Raw genomic sequence first — 21,005 nt, forward strand, 5'->3', positions numbered from 1 at the left:
CAGTCCTTCGTTGGCAGTTTAGGCATACAGAGACACTGAGAGAAACTGAATACTGTTCCAGTCACCCCAAAACAACATTCAGGGATTGAACTTGTCTATTGCGCGATCTCCTGAGGATGGAGCCCGCAGCAATGCAAATGAATGCGCTGGTGGCGACTTACATACATGTAAGCCACGACAAGCATGCGGCGAACCTCATGTGAAGGTACGGTCCCCATTGGGTCAGTCTTCCTATCACCGCGTATATGAGAACCCTCCCAGATACACCCATGCACAGGATGCACATTAGGAGACATTAGGAGAATCGTACAGATTTTCTGTATTTGGTACTGAAAAATGAGAGTACTGATGGTTTAATGCAAAATACAGATTTCCTAAGTTCCACTTCATGTGTTGTCTAGTCCTATGGTGTTTCTTTGAATATACTGATTTTCTCACCATAATACTGATTTTCAGCTTTATAATACTGAAATGTTTTTGTTCAAGTGGGTAGCTCTGCATTAATGTCACAAGCACCATCTTATCATTGGCCACACAGGGTATCCTCTTTGAGTGCTTCACATGCCTGATTGGCATTGACCCCATGTTGTCCAAATCCATCATACAGGTGTACATGTTACAATCACAGGGCATTGCGTCTCCTTGATCAGAGACTTTGCCGGGTTTCGCTTGTTCACGGGAATAGCATTTTTGTGAAAGTCAATGATTAGTGCTGAAAAGGATGTGTTCATTTTCACAAAAATGTAGGTTTGTGAACATCTCTCTTCCTCAGCTCTGTGATCATTGAAGTTGCATGGAATTTAATGAAACATTCAGATCTGAATGCAAATATCACCCGTTTGGCGCATGTTCCCGTCTGTAGTGTGAGACTTGCATGTTGATAACTTTTTCTTTTATCCCTCAAGAGTATTTGTTAGGGGGTTCTGCTTTTTTTTTTTTTTTTACCTCATCCATCTTTTTCAACACAGAATATCATTGACCTGAATAATATGCTTTGAATCTGTGTCTATTGATCCAGCATTCTTGTAACCTAGGGTGTTTAAGAAGAATGTTTTGCATACTGGCCAATATATACAAGTGCTAGGACTTGCTGGAGATGGAGATTGATCTAAAATGAGCTCCAAATTTATTGGGATATTATAACCTCTAATGACCTTGACCTTTGCCCCTAAAAAAAAGATCATCAACAGACATCCCTATATGCATACACAAGGTCTATTGAAATTTGAAAATGATTCGTCAAATGCTTCAGTCTGTTGTTGCCAGAACGAAAAGGGGACAGATGGACAGACAGACACCCTAGAAACAATGGCATCCATCTTTTGTGGGCGATGGCATAACAAAGCCGATAAGGTCTACCAAGTACTCTCCTGTGTTATTCTCCTGATCATCACTGGCATGTCCAACTTTGGTCGAGCTTCGGATCTCTCTGCTGTCACAGGTCTGAGCTACTGGAAACCAGGAGTATAAATGAATTGGATATCAGAGAATTAATATTGAATAGAAATTGAGGCATTATTCAAACCTTCTTGAAAAAAATACCACTTCCATTTTTAACCCAACTGCACTTTTGTTGTCTTTGATCATTTAACTAAATATCTTGTAGTCTATGTGCCAACAGGAGAATTTGCTCCTGATTACCCTCCTTTCCCCTACCCTGCACATGTCGCTATCACTCACTGATTAAGAGAGAAACAACATTCTTAAATGGTACAACTTTATAGCTCTTATCATGAACTTTGTTTTGACACCAAATAGAGCATCATAGCTTGTATATCAGCTGTGAAATTTAAAGGAATGTACCCAAAAGTGTCCTGCAAATGTCCTAACTCTCATCAATTTCAAAATGAATGGCCATATCCAACTAGTCTGTTTGATTCATCTTGTTTTTTCCCCCAGTTTGATGCTGATATTGCATCATTATATAAAGGGCATAACATTCTGATAATGGATAGTTTTATTTCATTTTTTTGTTTTGTCTACCCTGAACATCTGTTGTTTGGATGATTTGTTTTTGTTCTTGATTAACAGAGCATTGCAAATGCTTATTTACCATCATATTGCTGTTTTTAAATGTCACATAAGATGCACTGACCATGAAGATTCTTCCACTAATACTTAAAATCACACCAACACTCTATTCATATTCAGTTCAAAGTATTGGTATGGTTTGGTCTCTTCTGTTCTCCCATAGGGATTCTATAAACTCGCTACATTTATAATTAGCAGCCTTAGCTTCGGTTGCATCCTAGAACCTTCCCTTTGTTTCATATGTGTGATTCATGAAGCTGGCTACTTTCGCTGCCTCATTAGGAGTAGGATTTTATACACAAAACAACTATTGGCCTATCTCTTTGTTTTCCCCATAGGGATTCTATGAATTCGCTGCATTTGAAGTTTGCAGCTGTAGTTTGGGTTTAACCCAGAACCTTCCCTTTGTTTCATATGTATACATGTAGTTCATAAAGCTGGCAACTTTTGTTGCCTCATTAGGAGTAAGATTTTATACACAAATCAACTATTGGCCTGTCTCTTTGTTTTCCCATAGGGGTACAATAAACTCGCTGCTGTTGAAGTTAGCAGCTTTAGCTTGGGTTGCAACCTAGAACCTCCCCTTTGTTTCATATGTGTGGTTCATGAAGCTGGCTACTTTTGTTGCCTCATTAGGAGTAGGATTTTATACACAAAACAACTATTGGCCTGTCTCTTTGTTTTCCCATAGGGGTTCAATAAACTCGCTGCTGTTGAAGTTAGCAGCTTTAGCTTGGGTTGCATCCTAGAACCTCCCCTCTGTTTCATATGTATGGTTCATGAAGGTTGCTACTTTTGCTTCCTCATTAGGAGCGTCATGGCCCAGTGGATTAGTCTTCGGACTTTGAAACAGAGGGTCGTGGGTTCAAATCCCAGCCATGGCGTAATTTCCTTCAGCAAGGAATGCATCCACAGTGTGCTGCACTCGACCCAGGTGAGGTAAATGGGTACCGGCAGGAAGTTATTCCTCAAAAAGCTGTGTGCACCTGAATAGGTAGCCTAGCTTAGCCGGGTAATAATAACAGCAGGGCCCGCTGGGAAAACAGTTTTCGGAACTGAAGTGGCTACCCTGGGTAAATATACCTCTATTATTATTATTATTATTATTATAGTAAGATTTTATACACAAAACAACTATTGGCCTGTCTCTTTGTTTTCCCATAGGGGTTCAATAAACTCGCTGCTGTTGAAGTTAGCAGCTTTAGCTTGGGTTGCAACCTAGAACCTCCCCTCTGTTTCATATGTATGGTTCATGAAGGTTGCTACTTTTGCTTCCTCATTAGGAGTAAGATTTTATACACAAAAGAACTATTGGCCTGTCTCTTTGTTTTCCCCATAGGGGATCAATATGTATAAATCTGTCTGTCCAGAGAGGAGACTTGACTGCTTGCTGCGCATAGTAACATTGGTCCTACCCCATGGTCATCAGAAGGTCCACTAAAATGTGATATTTGTTTCTGAAAATAAGACTGCTTGCTGCTCATAGTAACATTGGTCCTACCCCATGGTCATCAGAAGGTCCACTAAAATGTGATATTTGTTTCTGAAAATAAGAATCTGCCATGGGTTGGCACATGCTCTCTGCGAGAGTCTGTGGTATGTCCAATAGTCAGCGTATTCTTGTTAGATGCTCGCCAGAGTTATCCATGATTTTAATAACCGTTTTTTTTAACATCATTAACACCGTAGGTTGTCCACAAACGACATCTGTTTGAACTGAGTCAGTAGCTTTCACTGTTACAAGTTATACATGTATGTTACAAATGTTTTTACCCTTAATCACAGGTTGGTAGAAAATGACTTGCAGTAATGTATCTGTTAATCTGTTTAATATTCATTTTCAAGGGTCAATTTTTAGTTGAAATTCCTGAAAATATATTAAATGTCAAAAATCAACCGCTTGTTATTCCACATTTGTCATGTATTGAAGTTTCAAATGATACAAATATTTAATGAGTTCTAAGGGGTTGATTTTTCACTTTTCCTCAATCAAAATTATAGCACTTTATCAGAGAATGGCCCAATATTATTACTCTAATCAATAGGCTCTGGTGCTCCCAGCTCCTCTGAGACAGGTTCTGATGTTTCCTGCTCCTCCAAAATATCATACAATAACATAATGTGCTCCTGCCTTGTACCGTTATTACAAATCCCAGAGTATTCGGAAGTAATACCAGCAGTTTGGCTTGGTTGGAGTTTAAGAGGTTCATCCCTTATCAAGGCTTATAATTCTTTTCATGACACTGTTTGCATCCTACCTCGCTTCTCGCGCTGAGCGCTTGTTACACATACCTCTTCCATGACTGAACCTTCACCATGTAGGTTCTTCATAAAATAGTTTCGTGTTTGACTCTTCATTAATTCCTTACAAATGTCGCTTGATCCTCCGAAGCTAGTCATTTCAATGGAATCCATCGGGGATGAGAGATACCTCGCCAGTCAGACCAACTAATTGAAACGTGACATGCTTCAGGATCCCTTACCGATACTAAGTGTGGGCTTTATTTTTATTATTTTTAAAATATTTCATTCATTTATTTTTTGCGTTTTATTCATAAGTCTTCATACTTTTGCGTTTTTTTATTTATACATGTATGCTTTGTACCTGTCTTGTTCCAATTGGCATCAAGAAAATTAGGCCTACTTCTCTGTAGGAGACTGGAAATCTCTAAGCAATACTAGGTCATAGTTTGATTAAAGAAATGAATTTCAAAATGTTTATGTTCTAGAACTCTAATATACAAGAATTTCTTCCATTTAATCACATGTCTGATATTATTGTTTGCAAATGCATGTCTTTAATGGACATTTCTGTGAGAAATTTAAATAGACATGTTTGATAGCCACTAAATTTAAGTGTTGGTCTCATCAAAACATGTAATTCTTATCTAAAACATGTAATTTACACCCAATTAGGTTAAAAACATGTGATAATTCAGAATTAATTTTCTCATAAAGAATCTTTTTAGCACATGGTTTTGCTTTAACAATTTAGCAAACCATAAATGATGCGGCGAGTGAGAAAATGTTTCTCTTGGTGTTGCTTAAAAGGCAACCCCTTTTTCCAGAGGTCTGGTGGCCGGTGTTCGCTGTCTAAGATCTGTAGCAGGACCTGTTTCAAAATTGTCGTAATCATGTCGGACGGAATTTGATAGCAAAAGAAGCTGTCATTTTTGTTAGAGGTAGTTTTCTTTAGACTTCTGTACAGGGACATGGAGAGCTTACATGACTTTCATCATGTATAAGTAACTTCCCAAGTATCTTTTCAAAATTTGTCTGTAAAAGGGCAAAAACTGACCATGTCGGACGGAATCGATAGAAATGAGGACCCTTGACTTTTCTTATTCAAGTTATTATTCTATCGAAAGTTTAAGTGATAAGTGAGCAATTCACAGTCAAATAAACAGAAGAACAACCAAACATTAAATTCTCAAAAAAATCTTTATTCAAGGATTGTTGTCATGGCAACAGGAACTATTCAAAAACACATCATGTCGGACGGAACCAATCATGTCAGACGGAATGAAAATGTTACTTTTTTAGCAATTTGCCCAAATCATTAATTCCTTGCCTTTTGTAGAAAGGTCATCATGGGTACTAATGTTTTTCATAGTTAAAAAGATCTGACATCTATTTATAACTTTGTTACCATAGGAACATTGATGAAATTCCGTCCGACATGCTAGGTTCCGTCCGACATGATTAATAGCACACAGTCAAAATGCACTTAGCCAATCAGTACAATTTTTGTACGATTCATTATTTCTCAGTAATGAAATTACCTGGATTACAGCATATCGTATCACCCCAATTTTTTTCTAATTTCATGAATTATGAGACTTTCAAATCGCAATAGTATTTTTGGTGAACAATGAACAATAAACAGTCTTCCCGTCAAAGTTGAATAACAATGCAATTCAAAAGAAAATGATTGCATAAGACCTCACAGAAAGTGGTGTTTAAGTTTTTGTCTTTCTTGACGTTTTCTATTTCTGTCTTTTTCTTTTCGATCTTGAGCATCAAGGGAGTCACGCGAATTTTTGCATCTAATTGCATTTTTTGAACGCTCCGACATTCTTGCAACTTCCAGGACACTGAAAATCACAACCAAAACACGATAGCTTTTTCGCAAAATAAATTCATCAGGATGGTAAATTAAGTAAGTTTTAAGTTCTTTGCACACATCCAGAATTTTTTTTTCTTTTTTTCACTGTTTATTTTTAGGATGTTATAACAAATTGTGGGATACAGTTTCATAAAAATTGAGAAACAAAAATTGATTTCAGGTATTATGAAAAATTATTTTTATCATTTTTATCATTATTATTATTATCATTCACAAATTCAGATGTAAAACAGTGCACTCTCATATTGAATTGTAAAACAAGCAGACAATATTGCAGTCAAGTATTATTTTAACTTTCCACAAGACACTTGATAGATTTGTGCATAGAATATAGCCCATGCACTGAGTTGCTAAAGTGCACAGAGTCCTCCCTTCCCCAATCCAAAAACATGAGCATCTTATGAAGTAGATTATCATTTTCTTCAGCTATATTTTGGGCAAATTTTGTATCCCACATGCATCTCTGAGTTTTAAACTTCTTACTATTCATTTAGAAAATGCTTAAAGCAATACATAATGTTAGTTTTCTACAGTAAAACAGGACACTACCTTGGCCAGTAAAACACAAGTATAGTGAGTGATTGTATTACCGACCGGCCTTGTATTACCGAACGCGCGCATCATATGCGTCAGAAAATAATCAAATACGCTCAAACCTTTGCAACTTCCTTCCAAAGGGAACTTAAATAGAAAATGATGAAAAATGATCAAAAACACAATTTCAAAGTCTTTATATCCTCAAAACAATAAAATATGGTCAAAATTGTAGCTCATCAGTGACTTTGTTGTTTTCCCAACTTTTCCCATAGAAAACACACATTCGGTAATACGATACCTTTTCAAGTGACCAAAATATTTCACTTGCGAAGAGGGGTCCGATTGGAAGCTGATGTCGTAAAAATGAAAAACAATTTCGGCAAAATTTCTGCATGTTTATATTTTGTAGGTATTTGTGTATTTATGGTGAAAGTTTGGTGAATTTTATTGGAATAATGTGTTTGATATGATCAAATTCATGAAAAGTGTTCGGTAATACGATCCACTACCATACTGGAAAGGTGAAAGCAAGAGGAAGGTCCCAAGCCATGTGCTTTACATATTGAAAGTGTACATCACTTCTGACCAATTAGATTGCAGGAAAAGACCATACCTAAGTACTGTTTAATTGTGTGTAAGTTTGTGTATTGTGTGTGTCCAGAATCTGAACTGTAATATATGAGGTTATTGTACACTGAAAGCTGCAGAACAGAAGTGTAATCTGTGCTATCTCAATAGATTCCGTCCGACATGCCACTTTCATGTCGGATGGAAAAAAAGTTATCCTTATTTTTTCCTACTTAGGTGCAGGTAAATTTTAAAAATCATCATTCATTCTAAGACTACAATCAATTCATTGATACTTGGCTGGGAAAAATCTATAAAATTGTCAATGGTTTTTGTGAGGGAAAAATTCTTGGAAATTTTTTGCATGTCGGACAGAAAATTTTGAGTTACCTTTTCTAAAATTGCAGGAATCATTCATTTCTACATATATGATTCCAGTTAATGTATAAAAAGGATGATTGATATATATGTTAATATTTATAAACATGCAGTTTCAAAACAAAGATATTAAGTGTTACCTAGGACCATTTAATTTCAGAGAAAGAATTCCGTCCGACATGCTTTCAAATTTGCATCACGTTATAAAATTTGCGAAAAATTCAAGAAAAGTTGTAAAAATTGAATGGATACTTATACTTCATGAAAGAGGAGATATGAATCATCAATAAAAAATGAGAAAACATCGTTTATAAACAATTTTCAAAAGTAAGCATGATGGTTACCAATTTTGAAACAGGCCCAGCAGTACTCTTATTATTCTTACCCATTTATGGTCGACAAAAAGGTGAAACATCTTGATCTTTCTTCTGAATCCCATCCCTTTTCCTTCACCAGGTCGATCATAGCCTGGTGATGAGTAGCGATCAACATGTTTTGAAGTAGTGTCTACTAAAAAAATGATATGTTACAAGCTCAAAGCACACCAGGGGGGTGTTTCACAAAGATTTAAGTATGACTTAGAGTCGCACTTAAATGCTGAGTTGCGTACGGTATGAAAGGCTTGACCGCGTTGGTCAGACCGTGCCATGAGGACGCGCACTACCGCGTATCTATCAATAAGATTGCGCGTTGCATATCATGTACGTGTCGGCATTTAAGTGCGACTTAAGTCATACTTAAATCTTTGTGAAACACCCCCCAGGTTGCTTGACCGGTGATGTTGAGAATAATAGTGAACCCTTACTACATCTTCCCTTTCTTTTTTGGTCCCATTCCCCCCCCCCCCTTCTCCCTCTCTTTCCTGTGAGGATTGTGTGTCGGGTTTTGGACCTCCTATGAATATATGATTGGGTGCGATATAAAGGCAATGAGAAACAGACATCTCTGCATAGGGAGAAGGGGGGACACTCAGTAGCTTGAAGATCATGCAAATGCCACAGCATGACCATTTACATATTGGGGCCAGAGTGAGAAATTTTTCCCTTTCCATTCAGCAAAATGATTCAAAAGCACCCCTTTTTGTGGAATTCAGTGATTTTGGGAGGCACGTTACGCATTCCATGTGAAATAGATCCCCTTTTATGCTCTTTCGTGAAGTAACACTTGGATCTTTTTACCTACTGGGCTCAGTTTAAACAAGAGCATTTGCACCTCCTGATTACCCTCCATTTTCCCACCCTTCATTTGTCACTATCGACCACTAATTTAGAGAGAAACAACATTCTTAATTGGTGCGAATTTATAGCTCTTATCATGAACTTTGTTTTGACACCAAATAGAGCATCATAGCATGTATATCAGCTGTGAAAATTAAAGGAATGTACCCAAAAGTGATACACATGAACTCGCTATGCTGACAACCGTGCCACATTTTTGTTGTGCTGCTTACAGCTCCAACAGTTTTCTTGATGTTCGATTTCAGTCGGTGTTTCACCTCTTCATAAAGATCCAGTAAGATGTTCTCAGAAAAGACAGGTGTAGATGACATATGATATAGGGGATTTATTTCCTCCAGACAGCCAGGCATCCCCACCTTGGCAGTGTCCACTTTGCCTGGTCCTGCTCAGTGTGAAACTTCTGCTCAAGGTAATCAAGACCAATATAATGCATTAAGGAAATTTTTGCAAAATTAATGAAACATGATGATTAAAAAGAAGCCTTTTTACATAATATATGCTTTAATTACACACCAAGAAAAATATGGATAAAATGTCTCCCCTCATTTACAAAATAGTATGTATCTAGAGAAATTAAAGACTTTCAAAGGGGAACAAAAAGTAATATGATCTACCTGATCTTGCATGTCCTGAAATAAAATATCCTGGTAGCTTGGATGGTTTTCCAGAAAACACATGATGGAGCTGTTTGGTCTTGGCAGCATTGATAGCTTCTACATCATTCCTTCTTGTTCCTGTGCGCAACATCAGGACCACATGTAAACGTCATTTGCTGAATATGTATGTAATGTGGATCTTTCACTTCACTATTGCTCCATATCCAGTATCCTTCAACTGTTGCCTCCTCCTTCATCTTAAGCTAGCTCAAGGAACTACCACGTCTTATGGTGGTCACTACCCTTTTTCATATGACGTTGGGCCTTCTCCGATCGGAATATGAATATGCTAAAATTCAAAAGGTTGATACAAAAATGTCCCAGTTTAATGTTGAATGAATGCTTCCTGCAATGTGTAGCTCGATATGAAACATTCCAACTTATTGAGCTCCACGAAATTATAAACGTGAAGGACTGTAATAGGCTTATGATTTTTTAAATTTTTGTTTATTTAATTTTGGCTGAGAAATATTTAACTATTTGATATGATAGATGTATGTGCATTGTATACTATAACCAATTTCGGTAAATAATCGTTACATACCGATGAGATTACCAAAGCTATTATTCCACCCTTCACATAGATCGTTTGTTCGATCCCCATCATGAAGTAATCTCATGTACGTTCCATTCTTCTGGAGGAAAGTGTGGAGGTATAACTTTTCCATCTGCTCTGACTGTTCCGTTCACATACATGTAGGTGCGGTCAAAAGAATCAACCACTGGCTGAAGCGCAAGAGTAGGCTTTGTGCGCCTTAGAAATGCCATTCCTTGAAGTACGTCTTGTGGATGGAGAAATGCCAAGCCGTAGTTTCGGACTTCGTCATTGGCGGAGCATTTGTCCCTAAATGCGGAGCAAATTGTCGCAGGAGCATGTGTCATTCAGGTAGCATTTGTCGCTAAAAGTGGAGCAATTGTCGGAGCAACTGTTGGCGGAGTAACTCTCGGCGGAGCAACTGCGGGCGGAGCAATTATCGGCAGAGCAAATGTCTTTTTCATAGGTCATATTGATAACCGTTTTTAAACACGGTAGGTTGTCCACAAACGACATATGTCTACTTGAACATATTCGGTAGCTTTCACTGTTACAAGTTATACATTACAGATGTTTTTACCCTTAAACACAGGTTTGTAGAAAATGACTTGTGGTAACGTATTTGTTAACTTGTTAAATATTCATTTTCAAGGGTCAATTTTGAGTTGAAATTCCTGAGAAAAATATGGAATGTCAAAAATCAACCACTTGTTATTCCACATTTGTCATGTATTGAAGTTTCAAATGTTACAAATATTTAATGAGTTCTAAGGGGTTGATTTTTCACTCTTCCTCAATCAAAATTATAGCACTTTATCGGAGAATGGCCCAATATTGTTACTCTAATCAATAGGCTCTGGTGCCCCCAGCTCCTCTGAGACAGGTTCTGATGTTTCTAGCTCCTCCAAAATATCATGCAATAACATAATGTGCTCCTGCCTTGTACCGTTATTACAAATCCGAGAGTATTCGAAAGTGATACCAGCAGCTTGGCTTGGTTGGAGTTTAAGAAGTTCATCCCTTATCAAGGCTTATAATTCTTTTCATGACACTGTTTGCATCCTACCTCGCTTCTCGCGCTGAGCGCTCGTTACACATACCTCTTCCATGACTGAACCTTCACCATGTAGGTTCTTCATAAAATAGTTTCGTGTTTGACTCTTCATTAATTCCTTACAAACGTTGCTTGATCCTCCGAGGCCAGTCATTTCAATGGGATCCATTGGGGATGAGAGATACCTCGCCAGCTAGACCAACTAATTGAAACGTGACATGCATTTTCGGGGATGCCTTACCGATACCAAGTGTGGGCTTTATTTTCATTATTTAAAAAAATATTTTATTCATTTATTTTTTGCGTTTTATTCATAAGTCTTCATACTTTTGCGTTTTTTTATTCATACATGTATGCTTTGTACCTGTCTTGTTCCAATTGGCATCGAGAAAATATAGCTTAGGCCTACTGACTCCATTAGTTTATAGCGTTACCAGCTTCTCTGTAGGAGACTGGAAATCTCTAAGCGATACTAGGTTATAGTTTGATTAAAGAAATGAATTTCAAAATGTGTATGTTCTAGAACTCTAATATACAAGAATTTCTTCCATTTAATCACATGTCTGATATTATTGTTTGCAAATGCATGTCTTTAATGGACATTTCTGTGAGAAATTTAAATAGACAAGTTTGATAGCCACTAAATTTAAGTGTTGGTCTCATCAAAACATGTAATTCTTATCTAAAACATGTAATTTACACCCAATTAGGTTAAACACATGATAATTCAGAATTAATTTTCTCATAAAGAATCTTATTAGCACATGGTTTTGCTTTAACAATTTAGCAAACCATAAATGATGCGGCGAGTGAGAAAATGTTTCTCTTGGTGTTGCTTAAAAGGCAACCCCTTTTTCCAGAGGTCTGGTGGCCGGTGTCCACTGTCTAAGATCTGAAGCGGGACTCTTATTATTCTTACCCATTTATGGTCGACAAAAAGGTGAAACATCTTGATCTTTCTTCTGAATCCCATCCCTTTTCCTTCACCAGTTCGATCATAGCCTGGTGATGAGTAACTAAAAAACTGATATGTTACAAGCTCAAAGCACACCAGGTTGCTTAACCGGTGATGTTGAGAATAATAGTGAACCCTTACTACATCTTCCCTTTCTTTTTTGGTCCCATTCCCCCCTTCTCCCTCTCCTTCTTGTGAGGATTGTGTGTCGGGTTTTGGACCTCCTACGAATATATGATTGGGTGCGATATAAGGCAATGAGAAACAGACATCTCTGCATAGGGAGAAGGGGGGACACTCAGAAGCTTGAAGATCATGCAAATGCCACAGCATGACCATTTACATATTGGGGCCAAAGTGAGAAATTTGTCCCTTTGCATTCAGCAAAATGATTCAAAAGCGCCCCTTATGTAAAATTCAGTTACTTGGGACTTGGGAGGCACGTTATGCATTCCATGTGAAAAAGATCCCCTTTTCTTTTCTGCGCTTTTGTGAAGTAACACTCGGATCTTTTCGACCTCCTGAGCTCAGTTTAAACAGCCGGCCAAATTGTGTGGATTTTTTTGAAGACTCTAATTATTTTTTTTATCATACCTAACCTCATTATCATTCCACAAAACCAAAACTTTAACCTAAATCATAATAATGCCTGTTGTGGTAACGATCTTTAATTTTCAGCGTTATGCTTATTTGATTTTCTCTTTTTAATCAAAATCAATTCATGATAGGAAAGATTTTTGGTTATCAGACAATATTAATCAGTGTCAGAAGGTGGATTGACAATTAATTTACAGTTTCTCCTTGGATTTCATTAAGTTAAGAATCTGAATCAGAGTGGTATTAATAATTTTGAGTAAGTCTTTTGAGAGCTGGGATTGAAAGTATAAGACTTAAGTTCATACACTTTTCCAAGATGCCTCTCTTACAATTTCAAGGGCTGTAAGGCTGTCTGTCCAAAATGGTACATATGTTGGAACTACAGAAGAAATGAGAAGTACATGTATAGTTGCATTTAATATTTCTTCTTGATTTGGATCAGCATTCATGTAGTCCATGTGCATGCAAGACCAAAGTTGACTAGGATGCTCCGATGAGTGCAGTGGTGCTTTAGGTGGATCCTGTTGATGCTCCTGGCACTGTGGACATGCTCGGACTTTCTGCTCTAAGTCCTTATCAATTTGGGGCCACCACACATGATTTCTCATGATTGTGTTCATTTTTACAGTACCTGGATGGGCTTCATGGATTTCCTCCAGTTGTGTGCGACACAAACAACTCTACTCCCCCAATGCACACATCCTTTATGAACGCTTAACTCATTTCACCATTTTATCCGGCCAACCGGTCATGATATGATCGAGAACTCCGACAGGATCACATCCCTCTGCAGTGTCAATGTGTTGTTGGCTTGACCTTCATCTTTATGCATTTCATGACATGTTCAGCTTGAGAGGAAACATTCCTACTACAGGAATAATCCATGAGAATTCTTTGTGTCTCTCACCTTTCCCAAGTATGTTACACATGTTCCATAATATGGTTGATTACAATTTGCTCAGATCCAGACATTGTCTATAATATCCCTCATAATCTTGTAGGGCAAGCCATCGCATTCCAGATATAGCCAATGATGTTGAAGCCACGCGAGCCCTAAGAAAAACAAGTAAATAATGACTTACCTGACTGTAGGCCTGCTCCGGCTTGGTTGATTGTCAATCTGACTAAAAAAAGGACTCTCAGTAGAATAAAGTTGTTTCCAAATCAAAGTCCGGATATCGAGTGTGGAGAGCGAACATGCGACACATGACCCCGGGTTGCATGTCATAAAACCCTGCCGGACACGGCCGAGTTATCCCGAAGATTCCTGAATCCGGGCCCCCAGGTCAGTCGCTACTACAGGCCCCCCGTTTTGAAAAATTTTGGCCGCATTTCCGAAAAATTAATAAAAATGGGGACAAACTTCCTCCACCCAATTTAAAAACAAGGAGTGACTGACCGTCTCACTTGTACATGTAGTGGTTCCCGGAAATTTTCACCGAGAGCTCAAAAAAAAGTTATTTTATTTTTAACCCACCCTCTAAAACATGGGGTAACCAAACACAAAAACAAATATAACCCGGCCACTAAAACGTTAAATCTGGAGGCCAAAAACGACTTTACCAATACTCCAAAAATGGCCTAAACTAAAAAATAAAAAAAAACATGGGCAAAACCCCACAAACTCCACCAAAATGGGGTAGAGCAAGTAAAACCTTGCTAAGATAAAATATAAACCTTCCAGAAGGCAACACCTCTTGAAAGAAAAACCCAGGGCACCCTCACACCAGCAATTGCATCCCTGGCCGAGCACCCTGGACCCCGACTGGTTTAACACCGGGCTCCCGGGAAGTATAGCCTGAAGGCATTTTCCTGGGTCCGACGAAGAATGTACTCTTGTTGTATCGGGCCGAATGCGAGCTACCTCTTGCGCGATCACCCCAATATGCAATGGGGAGTTTGGACTCTTAAGACCGTGGACCGCCAAATAAGGCGAGTCCGTCTCCAGCAGGAGGCGGTCATCGGGTATCCGGAGAACCACATTCCGCCTGGTTGCACTGAAACATTCAGGGAATGAACTTTTCCATTGCGCGATCTCCTGAGGATGGAGCCAGCAACAATGCAAATGAATGCGCTGGTGGCCACTTACATACGTCGAACCTCATGTGAAGGTATAGTCCCCATTGGGTCAGTCTCTTATAGGAAATGTAAATGCTCAGAAATATAACACTGAAAAATAAATATTGTTTGCAAAGATACAATGACCTTATCTGAAAATTGTGTATCTAGTGTACATTTATACAAATAGCAGAAATGTGAGAACCAAATACTTGGATGGTATTTAAAAAAAGCAAATTGTACATGTAAATAACAAATGTTGGTACAAATAACTGGTACATGTTCATATCCTGTTGAAGACCGGAGAACAAGTACATGTAACCGTGCAAAACTTACAACCAGCTTTATGAAACACCAATCAATGTAAGGAGTTTTATAGTTAAGTATAGTACAAACAACATAAAAAAAAATTGTTGTACAAAGAAATTGACTTCCCATTCCAATACCATGATTCTAAAGATGATTTCAACATTCAAATAAGATCTGATTTCTTCATGTACCACTAACAGTATTCACAAAAATGAATGAGATCAAGGTGCTGTACAATAAACAAGGCAAAGTGGAGAGATGATAAATCCATCTTAAATAGAAGTACATGTATCAAGTTATAGAGAACTGTTATTCATATACTGAAGAATGTCCACTTTAGGCCTGATTTCAGAAATCTTTCACTTCTAACTGGCTCCATCATCGCCTCATACACCTTGATGTAAAACTTCTTGTGATTGATGGGCGAAGGATTTACTTTGCAGTAAATTACATAAGCATTGAGGATGGCCTTTTGTACAAATCTCATCGCGACTTTCAATGCCCGCCTCCGTGTTGCCCTTTCAAATTCATACTCGTAAACTTTCTGATCTGCAAGAACAACTCCTATTTTAGAATGGTTGTACAAATGTACAACCTGTGGAATGCATTGCTTGTTTTTGTCCGCTGTTGCAACATTTTCACCTGTTTTCTTCTTCACCCAGTGGGGGCTTCCTTTTGTTGATAGTACATTTGTAAACACACACCAGGTTGTTTCTGTGACGTTTTCTGCCGAAACGTTACAAGAAGAGGACCCTTCCTCGATGCTGACACAGCTGACGGGATTTCTCGCATCCTTTACTGAGTAGGTATCCCACGTCTTTGATTCACTCTGACTGTCCAAGTTACTGGAATCTTCCTCTCGTAGAGTTCGTTCACGAGTTCCACATTAGTGTAAAAAAATTGTCCATGGCAATGTGCCACCAGTTGTTTGCGTGGCATTGACACAACTTCCTAACAACGTTGTCTGGTCTGTTCGGATATTCATCCAAGTAACGTTCAGGGACTCTAATCTCAGATCCAGCACATAGCGATGACGTAATTGTGTAGCCAGTAGTCTTGCAGAGTTCATAATTCTTGATACCAAACTTATGGTGCTCCTTCAGAGGCATGAACTGTATTATCCCTGCACGACCCCGGTATCCAACTACATGTAAGCCTTCATCAATCGTCAGGTCCTGATGTGGAACATAATGTTCATAGAAGGCTGCATTGAAATGCTCGTAAACAAATCTCACCTTTCGCCCAGGATCCTCCTCATCAGCATCTTCATCCTCGCAATCGTAGAATTAAAGGAATCTCATCAAGAGTAAGAAATGATCACACGGCATCACCTCAGCCCAGCATGGCGTGAACTGTGACCAGTCCTGTTGGTTCCAGTAGTCACTGACGCTAGATTTCCTGATCATTCCCATATTCAAAAACAGAGCGAGGAATGCCAACATAATTGGAACATTCAACTCCTGGCTAAGCTTTGTCCACTGCCGATAACGTGATCGAGGAGAGAGGATTGCCTCCCCATTGTGGTCCCGAGCATATCTGTTCTTGGCAGCAGAAATAACTATGTTGGCATACTTCTTGGTAAAATCCATGATAGTCATAAGGAATGCCTCAGTCAAAAATAGCTTCACAAAGTCTAGAGGTGTGAATTGTTCGACTCTTGATAATACCCTGGGCTGAGCTCGAAAATGACGTTGAGGAGTCTCATCGTCGTCAAGGTTGTTGACTCTCGTCCACAAACCGGCCCCAGCTCCACCGTCTCCATCGCTGCTACTCTTGGCACTATCATCAGCACTGCTACCGCTGGATCCCACACCTTCACCAACTGCAACTTCTTTGTCACTTTCAGCGTCCAAGTCTTCGTTATACTCCATATCGGAGGTTCTTTCATCCCCAGACGATTCCGACATCATTGCAACATCATCATCAGTGTCAGCACTCATCTTTCTCCCTCAAATAAAATCACAAATGTCGATGAAATATTCCGATTATTAACGAGAAATCTGAGTAGAAAATCACGGAAGTAGTATTATAACTACTTTGATTGGTTATCGCACTCCGGGGTGAAAGGTCCTAATTTGCATAAGTAGCATGCCTTGGAAATGCAAGTGTGCAGTTTGCAATTTCAGGGCCAGTTTTCTGGCCAGTCACACTGTCTCGATGGCCAGAAATCTGGCCCCTCGCGATTTGTATAATATAGGGTATACCTATATATATTTATCATACACCTGCTGATTTTCCTTGCGCTGGGCGCCCATTGGTCCGTCAAATTGTACTTTACTCCAACCAGGGAATTGAGTAGGTGGTTTGCGACGACTGCATCCCGTTGCATAAATTTGACCATATGTTTTCACCGGTCTTTAATCTGATTGAGAACACATTTGTCACAAATCTGTTCTGGTCCATATTTGTATGCCTTCCTTGTGAATAAAGCTTTATTGTACTCCTCTGATGCATGTTTCTTTTAGTACTCTTTGCACCATAACATATGGCAATCCATTACAGTGTAGCTGCACAATCCTCTTTTCCATCACTCAAATCCGTCCAGTTTGTGAAAGATTGTGGAAACGCGATGTTCCGGTGACTTTGTATGATTCTGTCCTGAATCTATGCTTCAATGGCAAGTCTTTGAGGAAGGTCAAACCCCAGCATAAGGAGGGCAGAATTACACCTGGTTTTGACGTCGGGTTGCAGTTGTGCATGTCGTTCCGAATCAGGATAATGCATGCATTGCAACTCGTCGATGTGAACCTTGATCGGCTATTAATTGATGACCTTAGAGACCACTCTGAATTATTGCCAATTCTTCAAGAATCTCTCTTTGTTCTTTGATGGCATGTTGGACAGCAAGATTGACATTGTGTGCGAAGCATGACATCTACCGGTATTTTTAACCCAGAGACGGCAGCATCGTTTAGAGCTTTTTCAAATGTTTGCTCCACTGTCAGAGATCCCAAACATGATGACACAATCCTTGGTTCTGCCCATCTCCACCATCACGGTGTAATTACCTCTTTAGAGGAATTTGGATATTTCCGCCGTCACTGCTTCACCAAACTCTTCTAGGCTCACCAAAGCACTGCAGTGTTGCACTTTCAGGGTGATACACATGAACTTGCTATGCTGACAACCGCGCCACATATTTGTTGTGACACTGATAGCTTTGACAGTTTCCTTGATGTCCGATTTCAGTCGGTGTTTCACCTCTTCATAAAGATCCAGAATGATGTTCTTGGAAAAGACAGGTATGGCACACGATATTGGGGATCAAGAGTTTGGAGAAGTTCTCAAAAAGAGCTGCTGCTCCGCCCGCAAGCGCGTTCTACCCAAGGGGGACCTTAATGGCTGGAGAAATACCGGCATATGGTTCCGGAGTTGGTCCTAAGGGCGCTTCCCTCAACCTATGATGGGACATCTACCCCGGCCTCTCGGGCCCCGAGGTCCCACTCTCTTCGGTCGAGAGTCTGATCTTTCTTCTGGCTCCGAGGGAATCGAATACTCAGAGTCGGTCCCACGAGCGTCGGGCTCCACGTTATGCGTGTCAGGCTCTCGTCACGAGCGTCGGGCTCACAGTCAGAAGCCTGATCCATTGGCTCCTCGCCAACTGAGGGTTCAGGTTCCGGGTTGGTTGGAACCTCAGAGTCTTTAGGTTCCTGCGGCAGAACGGCCGCAGGTTCCTCAAACTTCACCCCGGATGGTGGGGTATCATTCCCCACAGGATAACCATCCAGTGGTTGAGGAATCTCTGGAGCTGTTACTGGAGGTTCTTGACCAGTCAAACTAGTGCTGCAAGTCAGCCCGCATGTTCGTGTTCGGTTCGGTAGGGTTCAGCAATTTTTCTCTGAATATTTGTTCGGTTCGGGGTTCGGCAATAAATGCCACAATAATTTACGAACATGTAAAATAAAGGATCGCCGACCCTCATCAGATTAATACTCTGTAAATATGTCGTGTATTTATAATCAATTTTGTTTCTAAAAAGAATGGTTATAAAATTGTTGCATAACTTTCTGTTATTTATTTCAATCTTTAAACATAAATAAGAGTCATTTCTACTACCATTTTGAAATTGAATAAAAAAAGCAAAGAAAAAATATTGATAATGAGAGTATGAGGATAGAAACAGAATATTTTTTTCATGATTATTTCATATAGATATGATCATGTGGAGTGTTATAGAAACAGTAGAAGAAGAGAAGAAGTGGATAGGCGAGAAAGTGGAGATTTGAGAGTAGAGTATTCTTTCTTGAAAATAGTCCTGTAAACCAGAAGGAATGTTGAGTGAGAACAGCTTGAGTAGTAGAGCTGATGAGGAGATGCTGGTCCGAGTCGGCGAGTAGAGATGATGAGTAGTAGAGAGACTCGATGTTTCGGAAAGGTTGACTGTCCTTCTTCAGGAGTGAAGATGGACAGTCAACCTGGGTGCCCTCGGTCGCAGAATCCCACTGCTACCTGTTCCCGGCCTACCGATTCAACGCGACCATATTACTTTTCTTTAGCTAGGGTTGGCCCAAATTTGTCACAGGTCCAGTCCGTGACGCCAATGAAGCCGCGTGGGTCCTAAGTTCAAATAAAGAATCCACTTACCTGTACTTAGATCTGCCCAGCTTGGTATTTTTCTTCCAAACAGCTCTTTCAGGAGTTTCAGCAAATTATACGATGCTTTCAGTTCAAAGGTCCAGACACATGTGAGCCATGGAGAGTATACGACCCGCGACCCCGGGTCACAGGTGGGGAAACCCTGCCGAGTCTTTACGAAGTCCTCTGAAAATATCCGAACCCCGGCCCCCAAGGCAATCGCTATTACACACATATTATTCCTTCCTTCCTGCTTTCTGCTTGTTTCTGGATGGACCTATCCCATCTAAAATATGACTGGATTCACTGGACAATCTTATTCCTTTCATTTATCCATTCACATCCACTGATTTGAATGTATCACTGCTATGCTTATAGACCTGCATTGTCTTATTTAATGCTTGATCGCCAAGTTTCACCCCCCCCCCTAAAAAAAAAATAACATAAATAAATCAGAACCTGCAAGTTCTTCAAATGACTTTAGTGTTTTCCACAGTTGTTTCATTTCCTTCTTTACTCTTTCCATTAGGCCTGAGTCATCACGGGTTTTCCTCAAACCGGGTTTGAGTGGGAAAAAACGGGCGGGGACCGGGTACCCGAAAAATTAAAATCATATTTCTTTGAAACTTTGACTGCTGTTATTTTTATGCCATTGAGGCGCATGGCGCTGCCTGTATGAGAACCGATGATACGTGGGGTAAGCAAGCGCCGAGAAAGCGATGATTCGGACAAGATATAACTTTTAAAAAAAGTTAAGCAAAATTCAACTATTCCTATTTTTGAATATGAAATATTAAATCACACAAAAAAAAACATCACAGCAGCTTACATTTTTCTTGTCATGTTCGATCTTGCCTGGCAATGCCTGCTTCCGACGCGATATCGACGATCTTGGTTATGCATAATCCCAATAAACTCGAACAAGGAGAAAGATCTACGCATGTGCTAGCAAACACACCTACCTCAAATTAAACTCGCCCAGTCATGATTCTGGATATTGCACAGTGCAATGAGTGGAGAGCGGGGAGAGGAAAAGGGAGAGAAGGAGAAAGAGGGGGGCTGGCAGGGCAGGATGTGCCAAAAAGGCCCGAAAAAACCACATGGACGAAAGAGTTTTTTTTGCGCACAACATAAACAATGGAATGGGATTATGTCTGCCCTTTGATTTAACAGCCATGCACCTCATGTTCAACTTTTGCCTTCCCGTCATGGAAATGACTGTCTTTGTCCAAACTCCAAACCACATGTAGCTCTTGATTTTATTTTTGCAACATCATCATCATTCTCATTTCTCATCACAGTCATCATCACTTTCCACGCATGGCCATCTCCAAAATCACAATTCATGATCATCATCACCAATTTCACCATTCAGGCAGTGACCACCAT

At 39.6% G+C, this 21,005-nt stretch overlaps 1 long non-coding RNA gene across 1 annotated transcript; it reads left to right on the plus strand.

Moving 5' to 3' along the window:
• The first annotated feature begins 8,016 nt into the window (after positions 1 to 8,016).
• LOC121422495 lies at positions 8,017 to 12,530 on the plus strand. The gene is made up of 2 exons (XR_005971170.1): positions 8,017 to 8,095; positions 12,113 to 12,530. It is a non-coding gene; the product is annotated as an uncharacterized LOC121422495 (long non-coding RNA).
• The last annotated feature ends 8,475 nt before the right edge of the window (positions 12,531 to 21,005 follow it).

Source organism: Lytechinus variegatus, chromosome 10 (assembly GCF_018143015.1).
Source record: "Lytechinus variegatus isolate NC3 chromosome 10, Lvar_3.0, whole genome shotgun sequence".
NCBI lineage: Eukaryota > Metazoa > Echinodermata > Echinoidea > Temnopleuroida > Toxopneustidae > Lytechinus > Lytechinus variegatus.